Source organism: Mustela nivalis, assembly GCF_964662115.1.
Source record: "Mustela nivalis genome assembly, chromosome: 4".
Taxonomy (NCBI): domain Eukaryota; kingdom Metazoa; phylum Chordata; class Mammalia; order Carnivora; family Mustelidae; genus Mustela; species Mustela nivalis.
Window position 1 is genome coordinate 46,964,089 of NC_139023.1, and position 15,312 is coordinate 46,979,400.

Below are 15,312 nucleotides of genomic sequence, written 5' to 3' on the forward strand. Positions count from 1 at the left end.
TTTTATCCCGCTCACTGCATCCTGTGAAGAGCGCTGCTTTGTGTCCTGGGTGTGGGTCCCAGCTCTGCTCTCCGTAGCTGTGTGTGACTTTGGCCAAACTTAACCTCTCTAGCTGTCTGATTTCTCATCTGTCCAGTGGAGATGGTAGAACCTACTTCCTCGGGTCAAGGTGAGTCTCACAGGACAAACAGAGCCAATGCACTGGAAATGGTACCTTACGTGTCCCTAGCAGTATCCTGATGGAGATATGGGGGATACTGTGGTTTGAACTGTGTCCCCTAGAAAAGATACGTTGCAGTGTTAACTCCCAGTACTTGTAAATATGATCTTATTTGATAACAGGGTCTTGTTTGTAATTAAGTTAAGATGAGGTCATGTTCAGTTAGGGTAGGCCTTCAGCCAGTAGGATGGTGTCCACAGAAGAAGACAAGAGACAGAGACGAACAAGGTGAACCCCGTGGGACCATGAGGCGGAGACTGAAAAGCTGTCTACAAGCCAAGGAGTACCATGGGTTTCTGGCAGCAGAAGCTAGGAGGAGTTCGCAGAACAGATTCTCCTCCAGAGCCTTTAGAGAGAGCATGGCCCGTGGACACCTCGACGTCAGGCTTCTGGGCTCCAGAACTGAGAGAGAATATATTTCTCTCATTTTAAGCCACCCGGTGGTGGTACTTTGTGAAGGCCGGTACGGGAAGCTAACGCAGGTAAGACGGCGAGTCTCTGGAAGAGCGGGGTATCCAGATGGGGATGGGCGAGCTGGAGCCTGGCACATGTGTTTGGGGATCAGTTCCTTAAGAATCTGCTGGTACGTGAGGCTTTGGCACCAGATAATCGCATCCTTGGGGCCGGTTTGGAAGTGGAGAGAGAAACCTGGAGAAGGCTCTAGTTAAGTCCTAAACCAGAGCTCCGTCAACCTGGAGCTTTTGCCCACAACTTCAAGGGTGGGATCTTGGGGTTCAGTCCGAGTGCAGGGACTGCCACAGACTTCTTGACTCAGAGAAGGTGAGAGTCCATGAGCTTTTCTGGACATGAGGCCAGAACTCACAAACTGTCTGTTTAAATGCAGATGAAATCAGAAGCATGGGCTCTCAGCAGCGCTTACATAAAACCCAGATTGTCAAATTCAAGGGAGAAAGAGTCAGAACAGCCTGGCAAGGGTCTGTGCCAACATTCCAGAGGACTGATTCAAGATAGATTCTGGGGGCCCCCGGCCATCTCTAAACTGTCTGTAAAAATATCAACACGAGCTCGGAGTGAAATCTTCTGGGCAGACACGGTATCATATCCCTGTGGAGATTCAGAATTACAGCATCTCAGGGTGGGAGGGACCTTAACAGTCAGTCTGTCTGGTATGGCTGTTGGAAACAAGGGCTTTGGAAGCAGCTGGACTTGGGTTCAAGTTCCGTCTCCTTGACTCTGAGGAGTGTCAGCTTCAAGATCCATGATCTTGTTCTTCTCTCCTTCTCCTTCTCTGTGGAACAGGCACCAGCTACTGGCATCCCGGGATCTAATGACGCTGGTACGGCCCTTAGCTGAGACCCATGACAAAGACGGAGAGAGCCGGGACTTATGTGACTCTGATTGTTATTTAACTCCACTCCACAGTGGAGTTGGGTTTTCCTCTATGCAGGGCTCTCCTGCCTGCTTCCAGTGTCCCCAAGCCATGCGTCTCTGAATACCTCTGTTAGAACATTCTTTGCTACAGAGAGATGGCTCCTTGTAAAGAAGTGTCCCTTTGATGGGATGTGCTCTATGTTTACAGTCGAATGGCTTGGGGTTCGGGCCACCAGGCCTGCATGCAAACCTGTCTCCAAGTTAGGAGCTCCATGCCTTTGAGCAAATTACTCAGGCTGTTGCTTAACTAAGGGTCATGAAGGTTACGTTACTTTCCTTTACCTACCCGTAACTTGGTGTCCGCCTCTGGGAGATGAGGATGATGATGATAGTCCCTGCCCCCAACGGTCATCCTAAGATTGAACTGGAGAATATACACTTCATTAGAAGAAAGCCTGATGTACAGGAGGGGCTCGATAATTAGCTGTTACAGAGGTAACATCCATCCCTGGGCTTAATCTGACCGTGTCCCTCTGCCAGGTTTGTTTGTTTGTTTGTTTAAGGATCTTCTTTATTTATTTGACACACAGAGAGAGATCACAGTAGGCAGAGAGGAAGGCGGGGTGGAGGGGTGGAGGAGGGGTGGGAAGCAGGACCCCTGCTGAGCAGAGAGCCCGATGCAGGGCTCCATCCTAGGACCCTGGGATCATGACCTGAGGTGAAGGCAGAGGCTTAACCCACTGAGCCACCCAGGCGCCACTCCACCATTTTGTTTTTACTCCAATGCGCTGCCTCTCAGTCAGCCCAGCCACCCATCCCAATGCGGCATCCAGCCCGGGGAATCTGGGAGGGCTCCACAGCCTGGCCTATAGGCACCTGCCAGGGCCCCACACTTGGTTCAGTACTCTGCAGTCTCCATTTGGAAGTTCCTAACATTTGGAAGTCCCGCCAGGTCCCGCAGTTTCATTTTGCAGTGGCTCTACCTTGTTGGTCCTGCCTGGGACCGTATTGACCCCTTGCCTTCCCGCGTAGGCAGAGATGGGCAGGGTCTGCTTCCCGCCCCAGCCCCAACCCCTGCCATTTCCCACTACATGCAGCAGGACTGGTGAATGTGGGACTTGGTTGTCCAGTATACCCCCTCTATTCTTTCCTCACTCAACACTCCTCGCCATTTCCCTGGCTCTCCACCCTGCCCTCCAACTTTCCCTGCTTCTGCTTGGCCACCAAGGTCGGAACCGCTCACCCTTGTGCCGGAGCAGGTGCCCCTGGCCTGTCAAGAGGCATCCCCCTTCCCTTAGAGGCGCCTCTCTCCTTTCTCCACCATGACGGTGGGAACAGTCTATGTGGGTCAGCTTGCTGGGGTGAAAATAGACACTGTCTTTGGCAGAGTGGGAGTCATAGCATCCTTTTAAAATTCATAAAGATGTAGAGTAAGAATTCCAGTTTCTGAGCCTGGACATCGGGTGTGAGGCTCAGCAAAGGGCTCCAGACGGAGGGACGCCCGAGACAAGATTGGTGGGCATCGAGGTTTGCATCCAGTCATTAGGGAAATCGGGAAGGGTCTATCCCTGCGCTTTCAACTGGAGAGCTGGCCCATCTGTCATGTCCCCAGGGTCCGGCATTATCTCACTTCTCTTGCCTGTTAGAGGATCAGAAACTGGGTTAGCGCTTAGCAAATGAAGTGGCCACCAGGAATGTTCTGGTCCCGCTTACCACATAAGATGTGCAGGGAAGCAAGCAGATTGAAGAAACAAGGCAGCGTGTGCCTTAAGCAGAAAAATAGCGAATGGGTCTGGAGTCGCAGAAAACTCCTATCCCACAGGATGGGTCCCCCTGGAAGAAAGACCCCACCCAGCTAGACAACGGGGTAAAGGCAGCCTGTATCCTTAAAGCAGGGCAGTGGGGGGGGGGGGAGACTCCTTGCTGGCTGTCAGGATGCGGAGAGCACTTGGCCCAGCTCTGCCTCCGGCCTGGGCCTTGGGGGATCTCTGAGGCTGGGGTTCAAGCTCTGCAAAGGGGGGACATAAGGCCTGGAAGTCCACTCGTGCTGCTTCGGTTCAAGGCCCCCAGGCTCCTGCAAATCAGGCATAGAGCGCGCAAGATGCCTGAGAAGGGCAGATGGGGTGCTGGGAGAATCCTTCTTCCATTTCACACTTAGGGAACTGGCTTTCAGCCGGATGAAGTGCTCCCCAAGGGCTCACTCCTCCTTTAATCATGCTGGGCCAGAGCCTCCCCTGGGTTCCCCTGGTAACCAGAGACTCCTACAGGGGTGAGGGCAACTGGCCTAGGCCGGTCAGGCCCAAGGGCATCTCCGAAGGGCAGTGCAGCTGGAAAGCTGGGGTGTCCCTGTCCCTGACTCCTGGGGCAGCTCCAATCCCTGCAGTCTGTCCCCTGACTCAGAGAGCCTGGAGGCCGGAAGAAAGTCCCTGGGGCTTAGCGGCAGTCATCAAAACGGTGATCTCCTTGCTTCTCCAGAGCCCGGAGGCTTCACCAGCGAGGGCCCTAGAGACAGGAAGGCCTGTTGTCCGGGGATTGTTTACTCAGCCCTGAGGCACAGTATCTATGGGCTAGAAAGGCAGCTGCTCTAACCACACCACACCCAGGGATCTGAAACCAGGACTTGATCCAGAAGGAGGCCGGGAGAGGGACAGCCGCATTCCGCAAGGTCCGTCCTTGGCCTGGGGTTTTAACTGGCCAAGCTCTGACTGGGGCTGGGGAATGCCACGGAGACCCGGCCTCATGAGGAGAACCCCAGCTCCTGACAGGTGCTGGGATGGGGGGTAAGGAGAGACCAGGCTTGGCCACGGGGACGGGGGCTTGAATCCTCACCTTGCCACCCACTCCCTGACCAAGTGTGGGCATGTCACCTCTCCTCTCTGGGCCTGGTTCCTCATTTCCCGCTCGGAGGGGCTGGAACAGTCTCCCATGGGAGCTTCTGGCTCCAGTTTTGTGATGATTTGAGTTTACCATGTCCTGAGCTGGCTTTGCAGAGAGCATGTGGGGAACAAGGAAGCTGCAGAGAGCTGACTGGTGATTTCCCCGGAGGGTCTGGCACCGGTGGGGAAGCTCCCGCTGCCTGGGCCCCACAGGGCAGCTGTGGGTATAGGATTGGCTGAAACGGAGTGGGAAGAAGATGAGCTCATTAGATTTTTCCATGTCCATCGATGCCTTTCACAGCTCTGTCCTGGGGAGGGGAGGGTTGAGAAGGCAGCTCAGCAGGACCTGAAGCCCCGTGCCTGAAGTCTGGGCTGACACTAAAATGAGGCTGTAGGAGCATATTTAATGACACGGAAAAGTGTTCAGTGATAAAGCGAGAAAAAGCAGGTTATAAAAAGCAGCATATGTAGGACAATCCTCTTATTATGGGGAAAAAATATTTCCCTCTAAATGCACACACACAGAAACACACAAGGAAAAGGTTCTAAAATGCAAGGAGTGATTATCTCAGCGCGCTGGGACTCCCTGCGGCTTTTCTTTTCTTTTTTTCTTTTTCTTTACTTTTTTTTTCTTTTTTTTCCTCATCTTTCTTTTTTTCTTTCTTTTTTTCTTCACAGCAAGCTTGGGGTACTAACCCTATCAAATACATTGGCTTCATTATACGCAGAAAGTCCTTGCCCACAACTTGGCTGAAGATCCAGGTCCTAGGTGGTCAGCCACTTGTTAATTTACACCGACCCATGTTGGCTTTAGAATTTCACCCCTGGAGTGATCTAGCGGGACAATCTTGATTGGGAACTTGAAGTTACATTCAAAATAAATGGAGAAAACATCAGTTGTCCATATAAAAGACTATGGGAGGGGCTAAACCTTCCACAACTTTCTCCTCTGCATCGGCCATCAAACCTTCAGGCATTTCCTGTCCCATCTTCTTGCCTCCGCACAGCTGATTGCAGGGGCTGTGATCAGCTGACCCCCACCGCAACCAATCTGTGCACTGGCCAAGTCTCTATACAAAAAAGATGAGCCGGCCCATCAAATTCCGACAAAGGATGTGAACTGAGAAATTAGAAAAGAGTGAGGCAGTTGGCAGTGGGAATAATAGGTGACAGGGGACACAGCACCGTGACAGGGAGGGCGAGGAGGAGTGACAGACGGTGCAGATTATGAGAAAGTATAAATAATCATTAAAATGAAAAAGCAAAAGCCATGAGCGCAGACCTATGAGTTTTTGAAAAGGTTGCAGAGATTAGAGGCAAGGAGAACCCAAATGGTAAAAAGAAAAGAGAGCAGAAGTTCGAGAGACCAAAGTTGCCATGTTTCTTCTTGGTGTGTGTTCTGTGAGGAGCATACTCGGAGACGAGGATCTGAGTGCAAATCTGCACTCAAAATATTGGGTCAGTGGTCCCAGGAAGCTGCAGAAGAGGAGTGGGAAGGTATATGGACAAGGAAAGGCAGCCATGAAATGGTGCATTGTCAAGCCTGCCACCGAAGGAGACGGCAAGGTCTTATTCCAGGGGGATATCTGAATACGCACACCTGGGTTAGCCCTAGCCAAGCGATAAGGGGGTTGGGGCATCCATACAGAAACTTCTGGAAATCACTGGTGGAGGGCTGTGCCCATTGAGTTTGATTCCTTGGCACTCTGACCCACTGCTTGTAGAAAGAGCTGCCTCCCAGGCACCTGGTGTCTCAGTCGGTTAAGCATCCGACTCCCGTTTTTGGCTCAGGACAGGATTTCCTAGGTCTTGAGATCGAGGCCCCCATCGGGCTCCACACTCAACAGGGAGTTTGCTTGAGACTCTCTCCCTCTGCTTCTCCCCTCACTCATTTGAGTGCTTTCTCTCTGTCAAATAAATAAATAAATCTAGGAAGGAAGTTAGTTAGTTTAGAAGGAAGAGGAAGAAAGGAAGGAAAGAAGAAAAAGAAAGGAAGGAAAAGAGAGGGAGGGAGGGAGGAGGGAAGAATTGCCTCACATGGCCTCAGGCAAAAGCTCCCTAGGTACAGAGATGCTTATACTGGCCATGGAAGGAACAGAAGCACACTGAAAGATCAGAGAGCCACAGACAAGGTGCCTGAGGTATCTGCCTCACTAAGAGGGAAGTGTGACAGCTTGGTGTGAGGGAGATGATGATGGAATGGTCAGCCCCTTGAGCTCTCTATTTTATATAGTTACCTAGATCTTGAGCTTCATTACAATAAGTCCCCAAGATTTGGACAAGTGCAACCAAGACATTGAAAGGGAAGACAGAAGGAGTCCCTTCTCTTCTCTAGAACTCCATACCCTCCCCAGCCTCCCACAGGCAACGGGCTACCCTATATTGCCTGGGATTTAAAAACCATAAAAGACTGTCACCTTGGATTGATTCTTAAATAATAAAGTTTGAATCACTGACACAATCCCTCAATCCCTCCTCTAATTCCCAGTCACTGTGCTAAAAAATTATATGGGAGTTCGCTGGGTATGGGTTGAGAAACCCTAAAAGGCTCTATGCCTGCTTTCCATCAATGTCACCATTATGACCTCCTTGGGCATATTTAATCAAGTCTACTTTAAGACAGGCACCGTGCCTAGTCAGCATGGCAGAACCTCCTCCTAGTCTAGTAGGCAGTGGGTGCAGACACTATTAATTCCCTCACAATGGGATAAGTGTTAAAATGGAACTGTGTTCACAATGGTGGGGAATATTAAAGCAGAAGAAATGAGTTCTGCTTATGGCCATTAAAAAAAGCTTCACAGAGGAAGTGGCCCTTGAACTGGGTCTTGAGGGATGAATAGAAGTTCACTGGGGGATAGAGGAAAGAAGACAACTCCAGCAGGAAGCCCAGCTAAACAAAAAGACCGAACTAAGAAAGAACTGGCTGATTTGGGGGAATGGGCAAAGACAGCAAAAGCTAAATGGCAGAAAAGACTAGGAAAGTTCCCCCACCCCTGACTGTAAAGAACTTTACACGTTCGGCTGAGTTTTAATTTTCTTTGGTGATCACTGAGGACCCACAAAATATTGCCCACGAGAACTATTATAATGTGGAAGCTTTAGGAGGGCAATAATCATCAGTTTTAAAGGGAGTGAGCCCATCAGATCACTCTCCCACCAGAGAACAGATCCACCAGAGCATTGGGCAAATATGAGAGCAAAGTTTATTTTCTATGTTTACTGAGGACCTAACTATGAAGCATAACTTTGCACTAAGCATGGCAGAGGTCCGGGGGATAATGTCACTTCAGAATAATTGGAGAAACAAAACTGATAGGCCTAAGAAATTAAACAATTCCTGTGGTGAGAAGAAAACAGATATTACTTTAGGAGCTAAAAGGGGAGTTCTTTTTAGAGAGAGAACTAGTCTTTGCTCAGCAAAACCTGTTATAAATCGCTTGTACTGGGTCTAATAGTGTGTCCTCAAGACTCATGTCCACTGGTCAGGTTAAGATGAGGTCACACGGGCTTAGGGCAGGTCCTAGATCCAATGTGACTGGTGAGCTTGTAAGGAAAGGAAGGTTTGAAAACACAGGCTCATACAGAGGGAAGAAGTCCACAGGACATGTGACACTGAAGCAAGGACTGGAGTGAGGCAGCTGTAGGCAAGGAAGGACAGGGATTGCCAGCAACCACCAGAAGCCAGGAAGATGCAAGGAAGGATTCTTCCCTAAACCTCGGAGAGAACATGACCCAGCTGAAGCCTCACTTTTGAACTTCCAGTCTCCAGAATTGGGAGAGAATCTATTTCTGTTGTTTTAAGCCCCCAGGTTTGTGAAAGATGTTACAGCAGCTCTAGGAAACAAGGACACCATTTGAGTGAGAAAAGATCCTTGGAAAGAACTGGAAACAGAGAGGTCTGAGCTGCTCCCCAGGGAGGAGGACAAGCAAGGGAAGTGGAGGGGTGGAGGTTGTAGGGAATCCAGAGGGAGTAAAGGCTGATTCCTCCCGCGGGAAACAGTGTGAGGGGAAAATATGGTGAATGTGGAATTTGTCACTGGCAAGGATTGCACAGGGGCTTAAGAAAAGAATCTGTAATGTGTCTGCTGAATTTTAAGGTGGTGGAATCAGGCACTTTGCCCCTCCCTCCTTGTCTCAAAAATCACTCTCTGGGACACCTGGGTGGCTCAGTCGGTTAAGCATCTGCCTTCGGCTTAGGTCATGATCCCAGGATCCTGGAATCAAGTCCCACATTGGACACCCTGCTCAGCGGGGAGCCTGCTTCTCCCTTTCCCGCTCCCCTTGCAGTGCACTCTCTCTCAAATAAATAAATAAAGTCTTAAAAAAAAAAAAAAAAAGAAAAGAAAAAAACACTCTCAAACAAGGAGAAGGAGGAAAGCAAACAAATACATCTTAGATGCACCTTTGTCACCCTGAACTGCAATATATGAAAATGGAAACCAGACGAAGGAACTAGAAGGAGGAATGGTTGGACGAATTTTGCGAACAGATTTTTAAAGAAAGAACTCCTTGTGTACCCAAAAGAGGATGCCATTAGATAAAGCTTAAAAATAACTGTATCAGGAAATAGTGGTATATGGAAATGTATACCTGAAGAAAACCCTAGAAGAATGGCTGACTTTCAGAAAGGAACAGGGTATTACTATTATTTAGTTTGGGTTTTGTATTTTTTTTTTTAGTCATTATTGACTGTTGAAACTTTGATGTGATACTTTGATTTAAAAAAGCAATTTAAAACATAGATTTTTAAATTTTTATTTATTTATTTTACATTTCACTGTTGCTCCATTGTAATAGCCCAAGACTTCAATTCCAGTTATACATGCTGCCATGGGAAACTCTGGGGAGAAGAGTGTTCTCAAGACGGGGAGGACAGAGGGGAGCCAGCGGCTGGACGGGCCGAAGGTGTGAGGTGAACTCCGAACCTGAACCCAAAAGGACAATAACAGGAGGGCCATTCTCTGGGTGCAGCAGGTAAAGCCAGTTTACGGACTGGCGAGGACCTGGGAGAGCAGTCCCAAAAAGAAACTGATCACGTAAGTTTAGCTCAGTGTCTCTCAAACTGCAATGTGCATACAATGTACCTGGGGATCTTTTTAAAATACAGAGCCATTCAAGAGGATTCTGCATTTCTAATAAGATTTCAGGTGGTGCCAAGGTTCCTGCGCACTCTGGTTGGCAGGGCGGGAGGCTGACGGGGTCTGAGAGGGAAGCAAGGGCTTGGCCGAGGAGCGGGAGGAATGGATTCACGGGTGCCAAGTCTGAGTTCGTGGGACAAAGACCCTAGTCTTGTGGGGCTAAGACTAGATGAGCAGGACATCAGAGGAATTGGGGGACACATCAAAGACAACCAAGGGGTTACCTCTGGCCAGCTCTGACAAAGCTCTCAGTGTTTTGTTCCGGGCAAAGCTGGCCCGCTATGGGGCAGATAAAGAGTTGCTGGCCAGACCTTGGCTATCTGGCCTCACCCTTCCCTCACGGCCCTCTCTGCGGAATGACATACGCTGACGATCTGTGCAGGAGCCCTGACCCAGGGCCGGGGGATGGCATAGGAGAGGATGTCAGGCTCCTCAACTTTCCTTCCTTCCCCGCAACTGTCAAAAACCCCAACCTTGTCTCCTCCATCTTCCCTGTGCCATCCCCCCTTCCACAATGGCTTCTGTTGGGGGCACCAGACTTGTTCCTGCCTTTCCCACAGAAACAGTCTAAATGGTGGTAAACTGGGTGCTCTAAGTCAGTTTAAAATAATAGACCAGTAGATAGAATGGCGATGACTCGCATTTAAAAGAGGGTCTCTCGGGGCACCTGGGTGGCTCAGTCGGTTAAGCATGTGCCTTTGGCCTTGGATCATGATCCAGGGGTCCTAGGATGGAGTCCCACACTGGGGGCTCCCTGCTCAGCGGGGAGTCTGCTTCTCCCTCTCCCTCTGTGCTCTCTCTCACTCTCTCATGTAAATAATACAATCTTTATGAAAAAATAAATTAAAGATTGCTTCCCTTGTGTAATCATTCTCCTAAGCATTAATTTATTTCTCCTGACAGTATCATTATCCTCCTCTTTCGGATGAGGAGACCGAGGCAGAGAGAAGGAAGTCCCCGAGGACATGGAGAGTGGAGCTGGGATTCAAGCCAGGCAGCTGGTCTCACCATCTGCTTTCCTAAGAGGCTATGGCTCCTGGCACAGAGAAAAATTGCATCATAGGCAAATTTTCATCTGTAGGTAACAAGAGATAATGAGAGAGAGAAACACTTTCTAAACTGTAGACAATTGCCTGCCATTGTTCCCACTTAGCCATGCCCTAGAGAGTGTGTGGCACCTTCCAGCTATAAATCTGAGGTTCCCTTGGTCCATCTCAGTTCCTTCTCGCTTGTCAGACTCTAAAGGGAACAACATCCCCAGGCACTGAATTTCATTCCATTTTAAAGACATATTTCAGCACGCAGTACAAATCCTGGGATGCAAGCCAAGTGCTTCATCCTGTGCCCGGGTAAAGAAATGGTTACCTGCTCTGGGCTGGAAGAAAAGCTGATGTGTGGGACTTACCAACAGACAAAGTGGCTAAGACTCCCCTGTAGAATTCTCTACTGTTGTAAACGTCTATAGTCCTTCAGGTCCATATTGTACCCCATGGGCTAGCTTGGGCCCCTGACCAACCCTGAAAGCACCCCACCGCCTTCGCTCGCCTTCCTGCCTTCCGCTGACTGGTCTCGCTTCCTGGCTTGCCCCAATTTCTTTGACTGGATAATACCCACTTATCCTTTAAAATCCAACCCCTCTCAGAAGCCTTCCTTGGTCCACTCTGGATGAATTGAACACCCTGTTCTGTAGGCACGGCCCGCCCCGCCCCGCAAAGAATCCATTGCTTTGCTTGGTCAAGTTCTCCTGCCTGTTTCCTTCACTGTTAGGGTCAATTCCTTGAGGGTAAGGTTTTTTGTCTCTATAATTTGCAAAGACTAAACTGTACCTGGTTCCTAATAGGCTCTGAACAAGTGTTTATCGAGTGGACACGGAAAATGTCTGAGGAGGTTCTATGTGCTGCCTCTCTAGCTGGGGCAACTTACTCTTCTCCAGTGTACACTTGCTTCTCTCTCTCTCTCCCCCCCCCCCCGTGTGTCTCTATCTCTAATCTACATTGTATTTCTCCTTCAGTCTTCAACTACAGTTTCCAGGTCCTCCTGCCACAGGTACCCACCGCACACCATACTTCCTTTTCTTCAAGACGTGTCTCTCAGTTTTGTTTTTTTTCCCCCATGTTTGTCTTCCTGGACAGGCAGTCAGCCCCTTAGGGACAGAAACCTCGTCTCTGCCCCTTCTGGCACCTACCACAGCCTCTGGTTCTCAGGAGGCACTCAGTCAATGTTTGTTTAGAAATGGACAAACAAATGAGTCAGTGGGTGATTATATTTTTGAGTTCCCCAGAGTCAAATCTTTCATTTGTAGCTGGGGCCGGGGAGAGGAAGGCCCAAGAGGCCAAGGGCACAGAATGGGAGAAGGCCCTCACTTCAGAGGCCAACTGTGAACTTGCATGAGCCTGGTAGCGAGGCCTCCTTCCCTCTGGGCCCCTGGGTGCTTGCTTGTCTCACCCAAGTCCTGGCCCAGTTCCCACTTCCTCCTTGGAGAACTCTGGCCTCTCTCCATGCAGGCAACTCTCCTATTAAGCCAAAAGCTGGAATTGATTCACTCACATAAAAGGAATCAGAAGAAGGGGAAGGCTCCAGGATTCCTGGAACCAGGAATCCCAACGTTATTGGAACTTTCTGTCTCTCTAGGTCCTTCTCTTTCCCATTTCCCTCTGCTCCCGTGTATCATTCTCTCAGACCAGCATACTTTGGATTGTAAAATCTCCTGTTGGTTCTGTTTCTCTGGAGGGCCCTCACTAATACAGTGCTGTGCAAGTTTCTCGAGAAATTGGATTCTTACTCTCTCCCCCTCAGCCAGCTCTAACCCCACCCTGCATTTTGGGTGTGGAGAAAGTGGCAGGAACCTGCCCAGGCCTCCCCCGTGCTCTGAGGCACCGGCTTTCATCCCTATCTCTTGGATCACGGTGTTGAGACCATCCAGAGGGCACGGGCCCCGGGACGCAGCAAGGGGAGTGCAGAGTTCCTCCGGTCTGGGAACACCTGCTCCACATAATGCAGGGGAACAACCGACCAAGGTTGGCAGGGAAGTCAGGGCTGAGATGAAAAGGAACAGCTGGCACCCTTTGAAAGGCTCAGCGCATCGGGAAGCAGCAGACGGGTTTAGTCATTCCTAGCAACCCGCCCGGAGGCCCCCGGAGTGTGACTGCTCTTTAGAGACAGCGGGGGCTGGAGGAGAAGCGGGGACCGAAGCCCACAGAGCAGCCCTGCCTTGTCATGCCTCTTCACACCGGGGCATTTCTAGATTGTTAAAAAAAAAAAAAAAAAAAAAAAAAAAAATCAAGTCCTTGCCTCAGAGCAGGGGCCAGGACCCTGGGAGCTTTCTGGAACTCCAGCTCCTGCCCGCTTGCTGGCTGTGCCCTCAGGTTATTCAGCATCTTGAAAAACTAAAATGTGCGTGCGTCTTAAGACCTACGTCTTAGATATGTCGTGAGATTTATCCAATCCCATGAGGCACGGGAAGCCCTTAGCTCAGCAGGGGTTGCACCAGTGCCGGTGGTCGAGGGCCGCGCTGTTCTCCCGGAGGGATGACACATCCAGAGCAGGCGGCCGACTCTTCACCCAAATGCGGTGGTTCTCCAACTTCACTGTGCCTGAGAATCGCCGGGGGACTGGCTAAAACCGGTGGCTGGAGTCCAGCCCCGAAGCTTTAGATTCAGCTGAGTGGGGCGGGGCCAGAGAAGGGGTTTTCCAAAGAGTGCCCCAGGGCTGCCGCTCCATGGGATCACAGGGATCACACTTTGAGAACCGCTCTTCCTTCTCCCGAGCCCTGCAGGCCCAGCTGTACCTGAGAGGTGCCAGGGAGGTTTATACACCGCTGAGATTCTGACTGAAGGGATTTGGGGTGTGACGTAGGTATCAGCAATTTTTTTTTTTAATTTAAAGATTTTATTTATTTATTTGACAGAGAGAGATCACAAGTAGGCAGAGAGGCAGGCAGAGAGAGAGAAGAGGAGGAAGCAGACTCCCTGCTGAGCAGAGAGCCCGATGTGGGACTCGATCCCAGGACCCTGAGATCATGACCTGAGCCGAAGGCAGCGGCTTAACCCACTGAGCCACCCAGGCGCCCAGGTATCAGCAATTTTTTAATGCTTTCCACATTTGTCCCCTGTGTCGCGTGCGGAGAACCGTGCTTCCAGCGGCTGTGTGGAGACCGTGCAAGGCTCATGATGTGTGGGTTAGGACACTGGGGTTCTGCCGGCTTAGGCCGTGCACCTTCTGAGAGAGAAAGGGCAGCTCCCACACTCAGTTGGGAAATTTTCCTATTCTGGGTGCCTTCTCTCAGCTTTGCCTCCCCTTTCTCCAGCAAGGCCATCTCCTCTGCCCATGTCAGGGTCCTGGGAGAGCCCCATCAAAGGCGTCAGCCCCAAAGTCCGGGTCAAGGCTGACTGGCTTCTGTTTCTGGGTCCAAATCTCTGTGTGTGTGTGTGTGTGTTGGGTTTCTGGGGTTGGGGCCCTACCACTGATCACTGGACTCCAGGCTCTGACCTGTGTGGGTCCAGCTGCCCTTTGCCTCCTGCTGGGCCTTGGGATGGGGTGCACTCACCAGTTAGACTTGTCCCAAGGCCTGCTCACTCTGAGCCCAGGTCATGCTGCTAGACTTCTGCTTCCTTTGTGAATTCTGTGATGTTCTGGACATTTAAAATGCCAGAGGTAAAGCCTTATATTTAAATTTCAGAAAGGGAACCCTCCTTACCCTTTGATGTTCACAACACAAATAGATCTTGAAAGGGTATAATACTAACCTCAGCTTGTTGGCTCCTTTAAAAAAGAAAAAAAAAAAAGTGCTCCATTGCTGAAATGCATCATTTTTAATTAGAGCCCTTGCCAGGCTGAGGAGGCTGTGGAAATGGCCCACCCATGTCCTCCCTCAATCCTCCCCACTCTGGCTTAGCTCCCCCATTGCACCTTGAGTCGGGTCCACCTGATTGCTCCCAGCCTCTCCTTTCATCAGACCCACTCCCTCTGACAACATAGCAGCTAGGATCGTCAGAAAGCACAGGCAACTTCCCATCACCCCCAAGGATGGAGGTAGGTAGGGTGATTTCTTACCATCTCTGATATATTTCTAGGTCTCTAGGGGACTTTTCTCCCCTGCCTGGGCATCTCCATATCCGGCTAACCTCAGGACATGATAGACAATGCTGCTGTAACAGGTGCACCTCCAAATCTCTGAGGCTTCTCCCCAAAGAGGGCTTTTTCCCACATAGGCTAAATCTAGGCTGGACAGCCTCCTCCAGCTTGAAGCTGCCATGTCTGGAAACTGTGGTCTCCAGAGCACCTGCATCACTGCAGGAGAGGAAGAGAGACAGAGGAGGCTCAGTGGCTCATAACCACTTGGGCTAGTAAGTGACTCTGCCCCCAGTCCTTTGGCCCAAAGTAGGTGTGTGGCCCCAAACTGACTGTAGGAAGCACGTGGAATTTTGGGTGAGCACTAACTGCCACATCGTTCTTTCCAGGTGAACATACACTGTTTTCAAGATAGTGCCTTGGATTTCCCAATAAGACAAGTCCAAGGTACAGAGGGGGAGCTCTTAACTCTGCACTTAACTTCCAGATCCATACTCTGCCCTTCTCGGACTTGGAATCTCCTGCTCCTTCTGCTCCTCGACCCTCCACTGGGTTCAGTCAGTGGAAAATGAACACTGGGAAGTCGGCAGCAGCAATGGGAAGTTACCACCAGGAAGTCAGGAGGTTGGAGGAAAGAGAGCGCTTTTCCCATATTGACCTATTAAATCCTTGTGAC

At 50.3% G+C, this 15,312-nt stretch overlaps 1 long non-coding RNA gene across 1 annotated transcript; it reads left to right on the top strand.

Moving 5' to 3' along the window:
* Window positions 1–508: 508 nt before the first annotated feature.
* Window positions 509–15,312, top strand: LOC309862643. The gene is made up of 4 exons (XR_014310622.1): window positions 509–702; window positions 9,226–9,464; window positions 13,474–13,637; window positions 15,124–15,312. It is a non-coding gene; the product is annotated as an uncharacterized lncRNA (long non-coding RNA).